We start from the raw sequence: 6,357 nt of genomic DNA, 5'->3' as shown, positions 1-6,357 counted from the left end.
GGGAAACAGACATGCACCTGGCAGTGGTATTTACAATGCAGGGATTACAGAATTAATTGTAACAATCTGCTTCTGCTGAATGTTGAGGAGGCAATTCCAGAGACGGGAGGAGAGAGAGGGGGAGAGAGCCGGAGGGCGGAGAGAATGGGGGAGAGAATGGGGTAGAGAAAGTGGGAGAGAATGAGAGTAGACAATGGGGGAGACTATCTTCAACTGCTTTCAGTTCCTCCCAGAAGAGGAACTATTTTGTCGACGTCCCTGTCAAGTCGCCGCATGATACTTTATTTCTCATTAAATATCCCACTGATATTACCAAACTACTACGGATACAATCAAATACACCACCGTGTAAACTTAGGTCATGTCGAATTCTTCTCAATCACTGAAAAAGGCCAAGATCACAGACTTTCCTCACAGGACAACTCACAAGGTGCAGATGTCTCTGTGTTAAACCTTCTTTTCCTAGATCTTTTCCTAGATTTCCTTGTGTTGCCCTGGATTGCCAACAACTTCAGATTTTCTCGTGTTCGTATATGAGCAACGTGCTCATTTTACCGTTTCCATCCTGATCTCGGTCCCTCTATTGTAGTTTTGTTCGAGTCTGTGTTTGTGCATTTCCAATTGTATTAACTTCATTACTTACATCCCTCATATACATGAGAAGCAAAATTCTTTACGTTAGGTCTCTGTTTAAATGTGCAATCTCCCACCTACCCACACACTTCTGACAGAAGGGAAAGAACACTGCAGGTGGTGATCCACAACATGTCTCATCAACCGACTATATAATGGAACCATCAACTCTTTACACCATCCGCCTCCCTCCCCCGCTATAAACCAGTGTCAGTAGTTCTCATAATTTCGACCTCTCCCAGCAGCTACCTACAGAAATGTCGTAAAGGATAGACAGATAGTGTCGATCCCGCCTGCAATGGAATAAGCAAAGCGAATCCTCAATTCCCCCAGACAGGGATCAGGAAATCCCCGAGTGTGGACGGATCGGCTTCCTGCTTCTGCAACCTGTAGCCCGGGGTCAGTTCCGAGATGAGGGAAGCTCGCACCTCCCGAGCCTTTGCTGATGATTCGGAGCTGGGTTGAAAGTGCGGCGTTTCCGATAACATCTCCAACTGCCCCTGTTTTCCCCTGGACTTGCACAGGAAGTCGATGCATTCAATTAGCAGAAGGGAATTATTAATTCTTTCAAAAGCGATTCGCTACAGTTCAATTGTTGAACATGCGAATACGTTCTCAGTCTCATTTAAGTGTCTGACTGCCTTTGTGTATTTTATATTTCAGTAAAAAGAGCTTCTTACCGTGTACAGCGGCTCCAGGTTCTGTTACCACCCTGTCCCTGTGAGGCTGTGTTACGGGTTCTGTAAGTAATGAACACACCCTGGTTAATGTTCAGTCAGCTCCTGGTGATAATCATTAACTAAACCCACAGCGTTACCAGCGGGTCTCTCCGCCTCCTGTTCCTTAGCACAGGGTACGTTCTGTCTCAAACAAACATCACCATGGAGATGAAATGTGATCTCAGTGATTTTGAGAGTGGAATATTTGTCGGTGCCAGAGGGTGCAGTTTGAATATCGCAGGAACTGCTGAACTCCTGGGATTGTCCCGTCCAACAGTCTCGAATTTGCGGAGAATGGCGCGGAAGAAGATCAGTGACCGGCAGTTCTGAGAGCGAACACGCCTTGTTAATGAGAGAGATCGAATGGGAAAAGCGAGATTGGTTCAATCTGCCGGGAAGACGACAGGAACTCAAATAACCACGCTGCAAATGCATTGTGCAGAGAGGCGTCATTGGACGTGTAACATGTCGAACTTTGAAACGGACGGGCTACAGATGTAGAAAACCACGGACATACAATCAGTGGCCGCAGTATTAGGTACGGGACGTGCACAGTACAGTGCCTAATGATATGTGTTTTTGTCAGCCAGAAGTTGTTGATGGGAGATTTAATTACATCGGCATCCCGCATTGACTGTGACCAACGCAGATCTGACTGTGATCTCGGCGCATCAATCCTGCCTCTCACCTATAACATCTCACTCATTTGTGTATCAAGGGCCACCACGCTGCAGGATTACAATATTAACAGAAAGACTCTCCTTCTCCTGAATATTGAGGGCGGACATTCCCATGACACACTAGACCCAGCGAGAGAAAGAAAACATCTCAACTGTCTTCAACTGGCGGTGCCTGGTTTCAAATCCTCACACAACAGGAACTATTTAGTCCACGTCCCTGTCAAACTCCCCGGAATACTTTATGTCTCATCGAAGTTCCCACTCATTTTACCAAATTTCCGCGAATGAAATCAAGTACATTGTCTCTTTAAAAAAAAACTGGAAAGCATACAGGCAGGTCTCCCCTGTTTTAAGTCACATCACAAGTCAAGATCACAACAGAGTCCTCATAGAAAAACTCACGAGGGCAGGTATCTGCCTGCTGAACCTTCTTTTGGTTTCCCACCTACCCTTCCGTCCCCCTCACATCTGACAGAAGGGAAACTACACTGCAGGCGGTGATCCACAACAGGTCTCACGAATCGACTATATAATGGAAACATCAACTCCTTACAGCGCCTCCCCCCACGACCACCCCCCGCCCCGGCTGTAATCTCCAAAGTGGGTGGTTCCATACTTTTGATCACCAACCGAAATGCCGTCTAGGTTGGACAGATAGTGTAGATACCGCCAGTGAGGGAATAATCAAAACGAATCCTCAGTTCCTCGGTCGGGGATCGGTAAAGCCCTGAGTGTGGACGGATCGGCTTCCTGTTACTGCAAGCAGTAGCCCGGGGACAGTTCCGAGATGCGGGAAGCTCGCACCTCCCTAACCTTTGCTGACGATTCGGAGCCGGGTTGAAAGTGCGCCGATTCCGATAACACCTCCAACTGCCCCGGTTTCCCCCGGGGACATGCACAGGAAGTCGATGCATTCAAGTAGATGAAGGGAATTATTAATTCTTTCAAAAGCGATTCTCTACAGTTCTAATATCGATCAACAGTATACGTTATCAATCTCATTCAAGTGTTCATAAAAGTGGCTAACTGCCTTTGAGATTTTATATTTCAGTATATAGAGCTTCTTACCTTGTACCGCGGCTCCAGGTTCTGTTAGCACTCTGTCCCTGTGAGGCTGTGTTACGGGTTCTGTAAGTAATGAACACGCCCTGATTAATATTCAGTCAGCTCCTGGTGATAATCATTAACTAAACCTACAGATTTATTAGCGGTTCTCTCCCTATTCTGTTCCTTAGTGAAGAGTACGTTCTGTCTCCAACAAACATCACCATGGCGATGAAAGGTGATCTCAGTGATTTTGAGAGTGGAATGTTTGTCGGTGCCAGAGGGAGCAGTTTTATAGACAATGGACAATAGACAATAGGTGCAGGAGTAGGCCCTTCGGCCCTCCGAGCCAGCACTGTCATTCAATGTGATCATGGCTGATCAGCCACAATCATTACCCTTTTCCTGCTTTCTCCCCATATTCCTTGACTCCGCTATCTTTAAGAACTCTACCTAACTATTTATTGAAAGCATCCAGAGAATTGGCCCCCACTGCCATCTGAGGCAGAGTATTCTACAGATGCACAACTCTCTGGGTGAAAATGTTTTCCCTGAACTCTGTTCTAAATGGCCTACCCCTTATTCTTAAACTGTGGCCTCTGGTTCTGGCTCCCCCAACATCGATGACATGTTTCTTGCCTCTAGCGTGTCCAAACACTTAATAATCTTATATGTTTCAATCAGATCCCCTCTCGTCCTTCTAAATTCCAGTGTATACAAACCCAGTCGTTGCAATCTTTCAACATATGGCAGTCCCTCCCACCCCGGGAATCAACCTATTGAACCTATGCTGCACTCCCTCAATAGCAAGAATGCCCTTCCTCAAATTTGGAGACCAAAGCTGAACACAGCACTCGAGGTGTGGTCTCACGAGGGCCCTGTACAACCGCAGAAGGACCTCTTTACTCCTATACTCAGCTCCCTTTGTTAAGAAGGCCAACATGCCATTAGCTTTCTTCACTGCCTGCTGTACCTCCATGTTTACTTTCAGTGACTGATGAACAAGGACACCTAGATCCCGTTGTGCTTCCCCTTTTCCTAACTTGAAAGTATTCAGACAGTTATCTGTCTTCCTGTTCTTGCCACCAAAGTGGATAACCTCACATTTATCCACATTAAACTGCATCTGCCATGCATCTGCCCGCACACCCAACCTGCCCAAATCACCCTGCATTCTCCTAAGATCCTCCTCATATTTCACACTGCCACCCAGCTTTGTGTCATCTGCAAATTTGCTAATGTTACTTTTAATCTCTTCATCTAAATCATTAATGTATATTGTAAATAGCCAGTCCCAGCACCGAGCCTTTCGGTTCCCCAGTAATCACTGTTTGCCATTCTGAAAAGGACCCGTTAATCCCACTCTTGGTTGCCTGTCTGCCAACCAATTTTCTATTTATGTCAGTACCCTACCCCCAATACCACGTGCTCTAATTTTACCCACTAATCTCCTATGTTGGACCTTATCAAAGGCTTTCTGTAAGCCCAGCTACACTGCATCTCTTGCCCATTTTCATAGTTACATTCTCAAACAATTCCAGAAGGTTTGTCAAGCATGATTTCCCCTTCGTAAATCCACGCTGACTCGCACCGATCCTGTTACTTCTTAAAAATATGTACCACTATTTCATCTTTTATAATTGACTCCAGCATCTTCCCCACCACTGATGTCAGGCTAACTGGTCTATAATACCCTGTTTTCTCTCTCCCTCCTTTCTTAAAATGTGGGATAATATCAGCTATCCTCCAATCCTCAGGAACTGATCCTGAATCTATAGAACATTGGAAAATGATTACCAATTGCGTCCACGATTTCTAGTGCCACCTCCGTAACTACCCTGGGGTGAAGACCATCAGGCCCTGGAAATTTATCAGCCTTCAATCCCATCAGTCTACCAACACCATTTTCTGCCTAATGTGAATTTTCATCATTTCCTCCGTTACCCAAGGTCCTCTGGCCACTATTACATCTGGGAGATTGTCTGTGTCCTCCCTAGTGAAGACAGATCCAAAGCACCTGTTCAACTCGTCTGCCATTTCCTTGTTACCCATAATACATTCACCCGTTTCTGCCTTGAAGGGCCCAGGTTTGTTCTTAAATATTTTTTTTCCTCTTCACACACCTAAAGAAGCTTTTACTATCCCCATTTATATTCTTGGCTAACTGACCTTCATACCTTATATTTTCTCCCCGTATTGCCGTTTTAGTAATCTTCGGTTGCTCTTTAAAAGTTTCCCAATCCTCAGTCTTCCCGCTCATCTTTGCTATGTTATACTTCTCCTTTATATTTATACTGTCCTTGACTTCCCTTGTCAACCACGGTCGCCCCTACTCCCCTTAGAAACTTTCTTCCTCTTCGGAATGCACTGATCCTTCACCTTCTTTATTATTCTCGGAAATACCTGGCGTTGTTGTACCACTTTCATCTCTGCGAGGGTATCCTTTCAGTTAACATCGGCTAGCGCCTCCCTTATGGTTCCATAGTCTCCTTTGTTCAATTTTAATAGTGACACTTCCGATTTTCAGTTCTCCCTCTCAAATTGTAGATTAAAACTTATCATATTATGGTCACTACCTCCTAATGGTTCTTTTACCTCGAGTTCCCTAATCAAATCCAGTTCATTACACAATACTAGACCCAGAATGCCTTCTCCCTGGTAGGCTGCAGTACAAGCTGCTCTAAGAATCCGTCTCGGAGGCACTCCCTTTCTTGGGGTCCAGTACCAACGTGATTTTTCCAGTATAACTGCATATTGAAATCCCCCATTACAACCGTAGTATTACCATTGCAACATGTTAATTTTAACTCTTGATTCAACTTGCACTCTGTAGGTTTCTACTTCTGGACCTTTTGATAACTCCCTTTAGAGTCTTTTTGTCCTTACAATTCCTCAGTTCTATCCATACTGACGCTCCATCTCTTGATTCTATGTCACCCCTCGCAAGGGACTGAATTTCATTCCTCACCAGCAAAGCCACCCCACCCCCTCTAACCACCTGTCTGCCCTTTCGATAGGACATATAATCTTGAATATTCAATTCCCAGCGCTGGTCATTTTGCAGCTATGTCTGTTATTTCTACAACATCATACTTACCAACTTCCAACTGAGCTTCAAGCTCATCCACTTTATTTCTTATACTTCGTGCATTCATATATAATACTTTCAACCCATTACCCCCCTCGCTTCTCACATCAGTCCCTATTGCACTTGGCCATACTGAGCTTTCCTCATACGATCCCTTCTTGAGCTTTCTGCCCCTTTAAATCTGTTTTATTTC

The sequence above is a fragment of the Hypanus sabinus genome, unplaced genomic scaffold (genome assembly GCF_030144855.1).
Source record: "Hypanus sabinus isolate sHypSab1 unplaced genomic scaffold, sHypSab1.hap1 scaffold_484, whole genome shotgun sequence".
Lineage (NCBI taxonomy): Eukaryota > Metazoa > Chordata > Chondrichthyes > Myliobatiformes > Dasyatidae > Hypanus > Hypanus sabinus.
Note: the sequence above shows the minus strand (reverse complement) of the source record.